This window comes from Ceratotherium simum, chromosome 18 (assembly GCF_057802395.1).
Source record: "Ceratotherium simum simum isolate JZ-2026a chromosome 18, ASM5780239v1, whole genome shotgun sequence".
Taxonomy (NCBI): domain Eukaryota; kingdom Metazoa; phylum Chordata; class Mammalia; order Perissodactyla; family Rhinocerotidae; genus Ceratotherium; species Ceratotherium simum.
Window position 1 is genome coordinate 51,018,539 of NC_141917.1, and position 15,026 is coordinate 51,033,564.

Genomic DNA, 15,026 nt, shown 5'->3' on the forward strand with positions numbered 1-15,026 from the left:
TGGATCATAATACAAGGATACAACTTTCCTGTTCTTACAATCCAATTTATTACAAATTTTACTTTCTTTCAAAGCTTCAGTTTCTGTTTTAAAAGAAGGTAATTTATACTACTTTACTCTTCCTTTTCTATAGGAGATAGTTTCTTAGTATATGTTCGTAAATATGTTTAGTTTAATATTAAAAAAGCAGTAGTACTAACATTTTAGAGTCTTAAAATATTGTCCCATGTGTCAAAAATACCCACATTCAAAAAAAAAAATGTATTCACAAAAACAGAGAAGCATTGCTAGAACAATGTATTAAGAGATTACAAAAAAAATTTATCCATAATCCTGAACCAGACTCCTGATCTTTTATAGTTTTTATCAGACCTAAATCTCACTTTAGACAGAAGTAAAAAAAGCCTAAACTTTTTTGGCTTGCAATGAAAATTCTATCATTGAAAAGGACAATATTCATAGCATCTATTAGGAAAACATACTGTTTAGTCAAGTTACAGAAACTTTATTTTCCAAAAGTGCCTCAAAAATCTCTACCCAAAAGGGCAAGTGCTCAACATACTTTTCCCAAAACTCAAGATTCACAATAGAGCCCACTGATAGAGCCTAACTTATCCTCTAGAGAATAACACATTTTGAAAGGTAGATTTCTACTTCTAAACAGGATTTTATTACCTTAGTGGGCTCCTGGGGATTGAATTTTGCTAGGGCATTAACTTCTTACAGATTACTGTTTAAAGTATCGGATTGGAAATCTATGTATGGCAAATACTCCCAAGATGTTAAACCAGTCTTGGAGAAGGCTCTGAAGAGTTTGCAAATAGATCTCTCATCTAGAATACCAACTTAGATAAGAAAAATTTTGATATTCCAATTCAGATTTCCCAAGATAAAAAATACTCTCTTGAAAGATAAAAAACACTCTCTTGAAAGATAAAAAACAAGAAAATTTCACTTCATACCAAGAAAGCAAGAAGTACACTTCCGGAAAGAACTTGAGAACAATTTCACTTTCAGAAATACCCTTCTTTCTCTAAACTGCTGGATCCTAGAACATGGATGATATATTTGCGTAGGTATTTCAGTTTTAATTGCATATGTATATCAGTTGCTGAATAAGCACCCTAAGGTAGGTCCCAATCTCTAATCAAGTTAAATGCATTCTGAAATTTTTTGCCTCTTGGGGAATTTGTATAACAACCATCATAGTAGGTGGATTAATTTCCCTAAATAAAATATATAAGGTGATGGAGTATAGGTAGTGAGAGGGATTGAAGATTTTTTTGACTACTTACGAGCTTAGCTCTAGAAGAACATAATTCTCTTTCACATACTCATGATTCTTTTTAGAAGTTAAGATTTATTAAGGTTAGTCTCATGACCTCTATAAAATAATTAACCATTGCCTGTGTGTTAAGGCAATTAATTCCCTTCTCTAACCCTACAATTCATATTGGGAAGACTCTCTAGGAGAAATTTGGGTCTTCATGCTTGCCCTTGAGTTTAAGGAAGGAGAGAGGAGTTATCAACAGTCTCCACTAAGGGAAATTTCTGTTACATGACATTGAAAATTGGAAATGGACTCTCTAATTTCATGGGGTCAACTCCTAACCAATTAGGAGGATTGCCTGGTAAAACAAAAGTAATAGCATTACTTCCCTTCCATTCAAGAATATTTGCTGAGGGGCCAGTCCGGTTGTATAGTGGTTAAGTTCCAGCGCTCCGCTGTGGCGGCCTGGGGTTCACAGGTTCAGATCCCAGGCGCGGACCTACATACTGCACATCAAGTCATGCTGTGGTGGCGTCCCACATACAAAATAGAGGAAGATTGCCACAGATGTTAGCTCAGCGACAGTCTTCCTCAGGGAAAAAGAGGAGGATTGGCAACAGATGTTAGCTCAGGGCTAATCTTCCTCACAAAAAAGAAAAAAAGAATATTTGTTGAGCTCCTACTATTCACCAGGCATTACGTTAGTGTTATGAAAAAATAACACTGTCAGTTAGAATTTACAGGCACCAGGGAGAAGGTAGGGTATAATCAGACATGTAGCCCAAATGTTATGGATTGGTACTGCTTTATAATAAAGTTTTTAATATTCTGTGATAAAATTAGAAGAATGACATCAATGTGATCAGGTTTTTTCATGAAACTAAATTTTTTATTTTAATGGACTGTTCTTATTTACTTTTATTCTTTTTACTTTTTAGGTGTTACAATAGACTGTAAGATTCCTGAAGGCAGGATTTGTGCGCTAATGACAGTCTTTACAAAATGTTCCTACTTAGAAAAATTAAAAGTTGGCAGCACTATGTTGGCCCACTAATTCTTGTAGAGAAATTTTTCTTACCTACAAAATTCCAAAAGTTTGTGAACCACTCATTGCCCAAAACTTGATAATCAATGTTGATTTAGATGTATCTATCTGTTTACCAATGCTTTTAATAAACAATTGCTTCTCATATTCCACCACTATCTTCTGAATTCAATTTCTTTCTTCTTGATATACATCCTTTAGTAGTTAATTTAGCAAAGGACTCTTGTTTCTATTGTCTAAAATATACATTTATTTTACTCTCATTTTTAAAAGAATATTTTAGTTGAATATAAAATTTTAAGCTAACATTTATCTTACCTCAGCATTTGAAGGTATTAAGTTCATTGTCATCTGGACTCTATGGAGGCTGATGAAGTAATTTGCAGTCTAATTGCTGTTTCTTTGTGATATAGTATTTCTAGTTGCTTTCAAGAGTTTGTCTTTGCTTTAGCGCAGTTTCATCACTGTATCTAGGTGTTCTTTTTATTTATCTACTTGGGATTCATGCTTTAAAGTATCTTTTGCTATCGTATCTTTCTTTGATTCTGAAAAATTATTAGTTATTACCTCTTTTAATATACCTCTTCCCCATTCTTTCTCCTGAAACTCCTATTCAATTTATATTGGACCTTCTCATTCTAACCACCATGTCTCTTAACCTTTTTTCATACTTTCCATATCTTTTTCTCTTGGGGTGCTAATCTTTTTGCTTGTTGACTTCATGGTGGATTATTTCCTCATATTGTTTGTTATGTATTCAAGCTTATCTTCAGTGAATATTGTCTTTTCTTTGAGTACTCTGTGCCTCCTGAGTTGTGCAAGTGTAGCCTCATGTAGTTATTTCTGTCATACACTCCAAGGTTTCACTGAACCAGTTTTCATGTTGATGTATTTGGTCAGTACTATATATGCAGACTGTATAAAGTCATACTTTATTCTTACATGAAGCACAAGCCTAAGGCTTCAATTTCTCATGGGAGCTATTTTTCCCCATCCAGAGGAAAGGGCAGACAATCCTACTTGTCACTTCCATTTAGTTCTTTCTTCAAAATAGAGACAACCCTCCTAAAGTTCTGACTTTATGAAAGGGTCTCAATTCTAGTTCCTTAGTTCATCCCAAAGTGATGTCTCCTTTCCCAACATCAGCTCACCAGCTTACCACCTGAAAAACACTCTTCTTCATTTCTGGCACATCCCTATCTCCCTTTTTTGGTTCTGATATATACAAGCTTTCTGCTGAAAGGTGATAAATGCATTCTGTGAAAAAACCTGCATTTTGCAAAATCACTTATGAAAAAAACAGGGTTTATGGGAAAAATAGAGTTGGAGCCAACCACTCAAAAAACAGAAAACAAACACAAACATCAACAATACTAATTAAAACATTTGCACAGTTAAGCCTCTGCTGGCCTTTGTTCTCAGCATCCCAATCAATTGATCCTTTGTAGCCTTAAATCCTGTGGCTTGTGATACTTCCTTCTTAGAGATGTAGGTCTTTGAGGGTATCTGCCTCCAACAGAGACCACTTTCATAAAAATTAAATATTGGATTAGGGTATAGCTTCTTTATCAATCAACTTTTAAAAAATAACACAAAGATATGTGTCTTTACAGATTCCTATCTGTCCTCATGACTTCAATAGACAACTTAGTGTTTTGGGAATGAAGCCACTAAGCTATCCACTATGTCCAATAAAGACCCTTCAATAGGACTTTCAATTTTTGCTAAGAGTATTTATATATTGCTACAGATTTTCTCTTTGTGAGAAAGCTTGCCTGATAGCTTCACATCATTAATGCACTAGGAAATAATCATAAATGAACAAATAAGATGCATTATATTGGCATCATTCCACAATTTGTCAATTTTACCTATGCTTCTTCCCCTCAGAAATACATGTTGTAGCTAAATAAATGATATTTAATTATGTTTTGTTAGTTTTATTTATCTAGCATTTTCTGTTTTTATGCCTGCAGAAGTGATTGTGTTTACTGTTTTGTCATGTTTTTGAAACTGAAACTCTTTTCCTAGACATTAAAAAGCTGACTATATAAAGGATCGACGACAAAATATACAAGCCAACTTAGAAATGATGTCAGTTCAACCAATAGGTAAAAGCTAGGAGGAGCAGATTTCAGTTCACTATACAGAAAAACCTTCCAAAAGTCAGAGCTGAACAATGATGAAATAAAACCAAATCTCCCATGACTGGAGGTACTCCAGTGTACCCCTCATGACCTCTTAGCAGTGATGTTGTAGGCAGGAAAAAAAGAAAGAAACTAACACTTTTACAGGGTATTCTGTCAACTATAGCACTATGCATATTCATATTTCTATCTCATTTAGTCATCACAACAGTCTTCTTAGAAAGTGTGAGAAACTTAAGGTTCAGAAGGATTTAGCAATTTGCTTCATTCCTAACAAAATCTAGATTTGAATCAGTTCTGTCTCATATCAATGCCCAAAATATCTCCACACACTAAGCTACTTACCCATTTCTCTTAAATGCATCAGAAATAAATAAAGTCACTGGGCAATTAAGGCTGATTAGTAAAGGTTTACTTGTAATCTAATATAATGTAAAATCTCAATAAATGTTTTTAATACCCTGCTATCCTTTACCTGTATTTTAAAGGAAGATATCTCCATATTAAGACTATTACGTACTTATTCATAACATATTCACTCAATATATGAGCTTAGGCATCAACTTATACATTATTATTATTAGAACTTCTGAATGTAACATCACCACTTGTGTTTGGATTTTAAAAAGATACTGTTAACATTCTCCTCAAAAGCACTCCGAGACAAGACAATTAAATTATTCCTACTTATTTAAAATTTTAATATCAACTCCCAGATTTCTAGTCCATTTGATTTTTCAGATGAATGTTACTGTTTGCAAACATTAACATTAATAAAAAATATTGGCAAATATAAATTATAATAAAAATACATATAAAGAATGGAGTCTTAAAGCAATTATCTAACGTAAAATAACGTACCTGATATTCAGAAAATAACTTTGTAAAGAATTTAACTAGGGTTCCTTTGAGTAGAATAGAATAATTGATTATTTTACAGTCAAAGACTCTTTCAATACAATAAGATAAATTAGAATTGTGTTTTCTAGTGTTTTCATCCTTCTCAAGTAACTATAAGCTCTTAAATAATACTAAAAAATGGGAAGAAGAGCACTTTGATTTACCCGGAAAAATTAAAATTAGCCATTTACACAAGGGAAAAGGGATGTTGTAAGAGTGCAAAACTATTTTATAATTATTATATCATCAAGGAAGTAAAAGAGTATATGAAGAGAAAATTACATCTTTATTGCTGGATGGTTTTTGTTTTTAATTTTTTTTAACAACTATAAAGATCATAAAAGAGATATATACAAATTTCTTGCTCTTGGGAAACCCTAAACCCTATGCCACCTTGGGTCCTTGGTTCTGGATATGAAACATTCTCTTTGTCCTCATTACCCTATCAGTAACATCTCTCAACAGCTGTTTGCAATAAAGGATCCTGATAGCCAAGGGGGAGAGCAGAGCCCTGAAGAGGTCAGGAAGGAGCATCAATGATTAGAAAGGTTACTTATCATTGTATCACACAAAGGAAAATTGAAAGCCAACATATGGTGACCCTGAGGCCTGGCTCCAGGTGTTTAGTAGCCATCTGAAGGAAGAGAATAATGTACCCTTATTTCAGTTTTAAATAGGTTAACCCTGTTATGAGGGTAATTTAAGTGCAAGAGATCCTAGAAAGGCAAAAAAAAGAAAATCACATATATACGTTTTTTGTTATATATATACACATACATATATGCGTGTATATGTGTATGTACATATATATATAACAAAAAACTAATCTAGAAATTCAGGCTCAATAACGAATCATCAATTTGAAGGGCTTAAAAAAATGATTAAATGGTTTAAAAATAATACTTCTAAGAACCAAACCCAGAGTAAAAACTACTGATCTTTAAGGATACAAGTGATTATGGACCTATGATTTTGGCTTGAAATTTAAGGAAAAATAAAAATAAAATCGACTTCTTGTCAAGTGTATACCTGATAAATATATTAGCTTGGACTCTAAAAGAATACTGAAGTGCTAAAATAATTCCATGTCTTTTATTCCCTGAGCCTATATCAAATAACACTGTAGAGTATTTATACCACCTTTCCACTTCAAGGAAAGTGATTCTACAATCTCCCTCAGTGCAACATTCCAGTACTTAATAACTTGAAATTCCTCCTACTACCTAATCTACAACCTTCTCAGCTGTAAAAATTAAAGCTGCTGTGTTTTTTTTATGCTCTTGGTAGGGAAGAAGAACAATTTGTTACCGGCAATCAAACTATAATAAATGTTACAAAGCCTCAAGATGGTTTTAAGGCCAACCTTTAGCTTTCTTTTTTACAGGCTACTCAAACTCAGTTTCTTTAAACTTCCCTTATATGTACTTCTAAGTATTTCACTATTATCCTTCCCCAAGTTATCTACATCTCTTAAAATTGGGTAGGTAGCCAACAATACTCTAAAAAGACTAATAAAGTCTTTTTATTAGCGTGATTCTCAATGAGAAAGCAAAAATGACTCAAATCTTAGCTAATTGGTGGTGATAAAATAATAAACAAAAGGGAGTAAGCATGAAAACATTAAAAACTTGAGTGTGAGAGACAAAATACGTCAGTCTTTATTAAGTACTCTCCAGGGGGAGGATATCCTGAATAGAGAACTCAACTATCTTATCTTTAGCAGGTTCTGACTGCAAAGAGCTATACTTCAGGCAGATATAGCTCGATGGCATTCTTATTATAGTTATTAACTAACATCTTAAAAAAGATAATTTATACTGTCCTGTACTTTAATTTTACCGAACAATCTTTTGATAATAAATTGGCCTACTGGGTAGATTTCCTTAGGTTAGAAAATGTGTAAATTTCACTACAGTTGACTGAATATAAACTGTGAAGCTATGTTTTTTACTATAAATTAATAAATACAATTTTCTATATATAAACATATATATTCCCTTTGATCTTTCATTTAGGAGAGAGATCCTAAAACTCTCTCATTTTTAAGTGTGGAACACATATGGTACATTTAACTATTCATAGGTTATTCTATCATTAATCACTTAATTGAAGTATGTAGAAGAGAATACATTAAAAAGTTTGATGATCTGTAAGTAAAATATAGCCCTTGCCACAAAAACATTTCCCCTGGAAAGTTCAAAATTAATGTGAAGTCTTAAAGTTTCCCAAGTTATGTCATTTTTTCTTTTTGTATGTTCTGTATCCACCACAATACACATGGATTCTGCAATCTTAAAGTCAAAATTATAGAGCCCACACACTCCTATACATAAACACCTCCATTTCATCTCAGAGTTATGGTACAGTACCCTTTGGTGTAAAAAGAATAAATTTACATTTACTTAGAAAAGCAAGGGCATTGCTTCAAGGGGGGGTGTCTTCAGTGGCAGAGCTGCTTGAGCACTCCGTGTAGAGTGTGTTTGGAGGGGAAGAAGAGAGAGGAGGGAGGAGAACATAGATCACTTCATAAAAGTCTTCAATTTTCCAATATGGTTTTCCCAGATTACAGAATTACATTTGTTTCCTAAGACATAATGTGTCTTAGAAGTTCTTTGATTTTCTGCACTTCAATAAGCTCTCTTGGTCTCACTCAATAAAGTCCCTTTAATAGTTTCCCATTGCTCTTAAGATAAAAACCTAGAATTCTTAACACGGCCTATAAGTTACAGTTAAATTTGGCTCCTACCCTCTGTTCCTTGCTTTGAGATCTTCAGTCACACTGACTTTTTCTTCAAATACACATTTCTTCAAATACACTCCCCCTATCTCTTCACCAGATAATTCTTCTCACTCATTTATTCAACAAATATTTTCTGAGCTCCTATTATGAAGAAGGCATTGTGCTACTCACTATATAAATAGCCATAAACAAGTCAGGTGGCATTCTTGCTGTCATAGAACTTACATTCTATTATAATTATCAGTGCATTCACTCAACAAATATTTATTGAGCACCTACTATGAGCCAAGCACTGTTCTAGGTATTGGGGAGAGAGCAGTGAATAACATAGGCAAAATCTCTACCCCCAAGGAAAATTGATTCTAATAGGGAAAGCACAGGATAAGCAAGATGAACAAGTAAAATACATAGTATATTAGAAAGTAATAAACGTTATGGAGAAAAATAAGGCAAGGAAAAGTGACAGGAAGTATGTTCGTGTGTACATGCGTGTGTGTGCACAAGAGCATGTGCAATTTTAGATAAGGTCGTTAGGGAAACCTTACATAGATCACATTAAAATAATTAACAAGTAATCAAATAAACAGAATAATTATGCATTGTAATAAGTGCTATAAAGTAAATAAAAAGCATAATGTGAAAGAGAGTAACTGGGAGAAGCCTTCATATATGGACTGATCAGACAGAAAGCCTGTCTGAAGAGAAACTGCATTTGAACTGAGATTGAAGGATGAGAATGAGTCAAAATGTGACCCTTGGAATATCTTAATACGCTCCCCAGAATACAGATGGCTCAGATTCTCCTAAAGCACTACTAGTATATCAGCTATACGGGAATGCTATCATGGAAGACATAGATATTCATAGAAGAAAGGGAAACATTTATTGAATGTCTGCCATGTGCCAGGTAAAGGAAAAGCACTTTGCATTCTTATCATGCTCTTTTGCTATCTGAAGCTTACAAGAACAAGTTGTCTACTGTTTACCAGAAAAAGTGTCTTGAGTAAAATCTATCGATGGTCAATTTGAGGTGGTAGGTAATAGTTAATGGTCAGCAGACTTTTTACTTAATATAGTCTGTTAAAAAAATATTCTGTTCCATTGTGAAACCATGTATTAGATCATGTGTTCCCATTTATGGTTCAGAATACATGGTCCATTGACAAAACATTTTTCAGTTCTACATTAAAGTAAACAATAAAAATATACAACACACTGTTATGCATTTATGTGCTAACTGTTAAGTCTATGTGAACCGTGAAAAATTTCATAGATAATAAAAATTCCTCACAAATTAAACAAAGCTATGATATCTATAAAATTTCTCTGGTTTTGTCCTGGGCCTTAAATCTGCCTATGAGTCAACAATCATCTCTGTCCCTCTCTTTCATTTTAAAACCACTTTATTGTGATGTGATTGACATACAAAAAGCTGTACATAGTTAATGTATACAACTTGATGAATTTGAAGATAAGTATATATCCATGAAGCCATCACCACTAACTATGCCATAAACATATCCATTACCTCCAAAAGTTTCCTCCCATCCTCTTCATTGATTATTATTTTTTGTGTGTATGTGATAAGAGCGCTTAACATAAGATCTACCCTCTTAGCAAATTTTTAAGTATACAACTTAGTTTACTACAAGCACTATGCTGTACAGTAGATTTCTAGGACTTACTCATCTTGCATAACTGAACTGTGTACCTTTGACTAATACTTCCCCATTTCCCCCTTTCTGCAGTCCTTGGCAACCAGCATTCTACTCTCTGCTTCTATGAGTTTGACTATTTTAGATTCTTTATATAAGTGTTATCATGTAGTATTTGTCCTTCTTTGCCTTATTTCACTTAGTATAATGTCTTCCAGGTTCATCCATGTAGTCACAAATGGCAGGATTCCCCCCCCCCCCCTTTTTTTTTTTGTGAGGAGGATTGGCCCTGGGCTAACATCCGTGCCCATCCTCCTCTACTCTATATGTGGGACGCCTGCTACAGCATGGCTTGATGAGTGGTGCGTAGGTCCATGCCCGGGATCCAAACCTGTGAACCCTGGGCCGCCGAAGAAAAGCACGTGAACTTAACCACTACACCACTGGGCTGGTCCCAGGATTTCCCTTTTTTTAAGACTGAGTAATATGCTATTGCATGTATATACCACACTTTCTTTATCTATTTGTCTGTCAGTGGCTATTTAGGTTGCTTCCTTGTCTTAGCTATTGTGAACAATGTTGCAATGAGTATGCGAGCACACATATCTCTTCAAGATCCTGATTTTAATTCCTTGGGATATACACCCAGAAGTGGGATTGCTGGATCATATGGCAGTTCTAGTTTTAATTTTTTGAGAAATCTCCATACTGTTTTCCATAGTGGTCACACCAACTTACATTCCCAGCAACAGTGTACAAGGGTTCTCTTTTCTCCACATACTCGTCAACGTTTATTTTTTGCTTTTTGATAATAACCATCCTAACAGGTGTGAGGTGATATCTCATCGTAGTTTTGAGTTGCATTTTCCTGATGATTAGTGATGTTGAGCACATTTTCAAATACCTGTTGGCCATCTGTATGTCTTCTTTTGAGAAACGTCTATTCAGTCCCTTTGACCATTTTTTAATTGGGTTACTTGTTTTTTTGCTATTGAATTGTACAAGTTACTTATATGTTTTGGCCATTAACCCTTTATCAGATAGATGGTTTGCAAATATTTTCTTCCATTCCATAAATTGCCTTTTCATTTTGTTGACTATTTCCTTTGCTGTGCAGAAGCATTTTAGTTTGATGCAGTCCCAATTGTCTATTTTTGCTTTTGGTGTCATATCCAAGAAATCACTGCCAAGACCAAAATCAAGAAGCTTTTTTCCCTATGTTTTCTTTCAGGAGTTTTATAGTTTTGGGTCTTACATTTAAGTCTTTAATCCATTTTTAGTTAACCTTATGTAGGGTGTAAGATAAGGGTCCAATTTCATTCTTTTGCATGTGGCTGTCCAGTTTTCCCTACACCATTTATTGGAGAGACTGTCTTTTCCCCACTGTGTATCCATTCTTGGCACCCTGGTCAAAGATCAGTTGATCATATATGCATGGGTTTATTTATTTCTGGGCTCTCTATTCTGTTCCATTGGTCTATATAGCTGTTTTTATGCCAGTACCATACTATTTTGATTACTGTAGCTTTGTAGTATATTTTGAAATCAGGAAGTGTGATGCCTCCAGCTTTAGTCGTCTTGTTCAAAATTGCTTTGGCTATTCAGGCTCTTCTGTAGTTCCATATGAATTTTAGGATTATTTTTCCTATTTCTGTTAAAAAAATGACATAGGGGCAATCATCTCTTGATAGTTACCAATAAATTACATACTGGATATTGTTAATCTACACTGAACCATTAAGTGCATTTGAAAACAATGTTTGGGATATGATTTAAAGTGACAGAATAAAGAAATACAAAGCTATGTCTGAGACTGAGCCCTGAATTAATCTGTGCTTTTTAGAAAGCGGTCAAAAGCTCACCCACAGCCCCTACAATATATAGGCTCATTAGTGACTTCCTTCTAAAGTTTAAACTTATTATTATTACTATAAAATGCTTTTTGTTAATCCAGTTTTAATAATACTCTTCTACTAAGAAAGAGGAGACTAATGGAAAGTGGAAGAGGAATGAGACAATAGATTCTACAGAGCTTCATAGGAAGCAATTTGCCTCTATATAGACACAGAAACATTTTTTGGACAAACTGATACTGTTTTATTTGTAATGCATTTTCACCCAGGACACTTCAAAGGCCCCCTTAGAAACCTGCTAACATAGCTAGCAGATTTTTTTAGATGATCTAGTTTTGCATGCTGCTTGTCTATACTTGTCTCCTGCCTTAAGGAGGCCCTAACTTTTTATATAAGGTAAAAGAAAATGAAACTCAAATCCAAGACAGTGTTTCAGACACCTGAGAATTTATGACCCTGAAAATAAGTTTAGGGAAGCTCTCCTGATCACCTCTCTCCCAAAAAACACTGGGACAAGATGGAGAGTATTGAGAAGATATTTAGAAACAGATGTCACCTGATGAAAATTGATAAAAATTGTCGCCTGAAATAAAATATATCTCTAATCTTTATTTTCTTAAACATATTTACTATATCTAACAGTACATGGAAGTGACAGATTTAGACCTTCTAAAATTTTTGTTTTTACCTTGGGGTGGGTAAATCACATTCTGTATTTTTAGTTTTCCCATGTATAAAATATTATAAGATAATTCTAATTTTTATCAAAGTAGTCTGAAGTATCTCAGAAAATAGGTACTGTGTAAATATCAGAAACTATGTATCATTTATAAATTACTACATTATACAACTATATTACTTTGCATATTGCATTGTACTGTTTTGTTCTTTGTATTTATAGCCATTATAATCTCCTCACTACTTTTATTGCAATTCAGGAATACCTGGAAAATATAAGTAGATGATCTGCAAGGACAATGATAGAAAAGCCTGCCTTGGAGAAGGAAAAAAGAAAAAATTTCATGTAAATTCCCAAATGTAACTAACATGTATATTAATGAATCTACTCAAAAGAATTCAGGCAAGATTTTTCATAACTACAGATATAATCACTGGTAACTCCAGCAACGACCACATGATGATCAAAGTGGACCAGATGGAAAGCTGATCACTGCTGCAATTATGGTTCATTTTATAGTTGTTTGAAATCTTCCCTGACATCATTAGTGACCTGCTAGGATGAAAGAAGGATCATTTTATGATGCTTCAACCCCAGAAGTACCCCCTCACTAAAAGGCTCCAGTGCTCACGTTTAGTGGTCATCTCAAGATGCTACACTCAGACGGCTATCTAAAGCAGGGCTGGTTTCTTTTGCCTTCAGCCACCATCTGAAGCATGACTTCTTCACCTAACTGGACTCCTACCTTCAAAGCCACTATTGTTTTCTAAAGCAGTATTTAGAATCATTTAAAATCTTAGGGATTCACCAGATAAAACACAATGTATGTTTAGTGAGTGCTACTAATTGTGTAAATTCAATTTTTCAGGCATAAGTTTAAGAGGTGGGAGTGACTGTAAAGAATCTATTATGGCTCAGGATACTTTGTTAGCAATATATAGCACTTTAAAAAATAAACAGCGTAAGCATTTTCACATAGTACATGAGTCTAGGGAAACCATTTTGCTACAACTCAAAGTGAAAAGATTCGTAAGAAAACATGTGAAATTGTATAGGATTGTAAGATGCTAATGTCTTTCCCTAATTTTTCCAATTTTATTTTATATCTATTACAAAAGTCTTTATAGACATAACACACAAAGAAATAGAATCTAAAAGCTGAATATAAGGAACATAAACATAAAATATACAATTTTGCAATTACTATTTATCTCACTTCAAATCAACTAGTCTGAAATAAGTGATATATTGACATAGAGATAGGATAATCAGGCCAAAATTTTTATTAATCTATTGAAGAAGAAAAAGATACATCCATAGATACTATAAAACTGATAATATAAATGATCTAATATGGAAATATATAGGTGGAGTTAAAATTCAATTTCCAGTAGAAAAACTAAAATGTAGATTAACTATTTCACTTACTTACAAAGAAATTAAAGACCATAGATAAGAATACTCTAACAGAAAATCTGTAATCTCATCTGATCATGAATTTCAACATACTAAACTACAAGTATATACAAAGACCATGATTAAAGTTCGACCGACTTTTTCTGAGGGAAAAGCAATCCAAGAAAAAAAGAAACTAAAACTATACAGAAATAATAATAGAGGTAGACTCTTAACAGAGAGACAAAGCCAAAGTTTTACTCAAGGCTTTAGATATGCAGATAGTTGCACACAGTCTTTAAATCTAGTGTACAAAATGTGCTGCTAAAGCTTACCATGAACAATAATATACTTGTCACTCAAGGGATATTTAAAAAATCACTTTCCTTTCCTGCTGTACAATGTATACCCTTTTAGTCTTAACTACCTTAAAACTTAATTCTCTTTATTGTGACTATTTTCAAAAAGGGATTTTAAACACTATTTGCATAAAAATAGGAACCAAGTCTTTAAACTTATTTTTTAACTGAATATTTTTTGACAAACAACTTATTTAAAAACCCCATTCTTTCATTCAACATGCTATATGGTAGTCCCCCCTTAGCCACAGTTTTGCTTTCCATGGTTCCAGTTACCTGTGGTCAACTATGGTCCAAAAATATTAAATGGAAAATTCCATAAATAAATTATTCACGAGTTTCAAATTGTGCGCCATCCTGAGTAGCGTGATGAAGTCTTGCACTGTCTTGCTCTGCCCCACCCCAGACGTGAATCACCCCTTCGTCCAGCGGATCCATGTTGTATACGCTACTTGCCCATTAGTCACTTAGTAGCCATCTTGGTTATCAAATCGACTGTATCGCAGTGCTTGTGTTCAAGTAACCCTCATTTTACTTAATAATGGCCCCAAAGAGCAAGATTAGTGATGCTGGCAATCCAGATATGCCAAAGAGAAGTTATTGCTGTTAATCTCTTACTGTACCTAATTTATAAATTAAACTTTATCATAAGTATGTATGTATAGGAAAAAACATAGTATATATAGAGGGTTTGGTACTATTTACAGTTTCAGGCATCCACCGGGGGTCTTGGAACATATCCATCCATGGATAAGTGGGGACTACCGTATTGTGTACCTATTATGAGCGTGTCCCTATACTAGACACTGAAATCTTTCTCTTTGAAATTTACGAAGAATTTTTTATTCATTTTCTGAGATAGACACTGAGACTTTTTTAGGCAGACATGAAGAGTTAATTATGATACCTACATTTTTTTTTCCACAGCAATTTTTCTTGTTTCTCTATTTGGGTTAATGTCATCTTGTCCCCACTTGCTTGTA

General features: G+C 33.8%; 1 protein-coding gene across 5 annotated transcripts in view; it reads right to left on the reverse strand.

Annotated features, from left to right (window-relative positions):
* ADAMTS6 (ADAM metallopeptidase with thrombospondin type 1 motif 6) overlaps positions 1–15,026 on the reverse strand; it is a 336,164-nt gene that overhangs the window by 127,745 nt on the left and 193,393 nt on the right. The gene's annotated exons all lie outside the window — the stretch shown is intronic.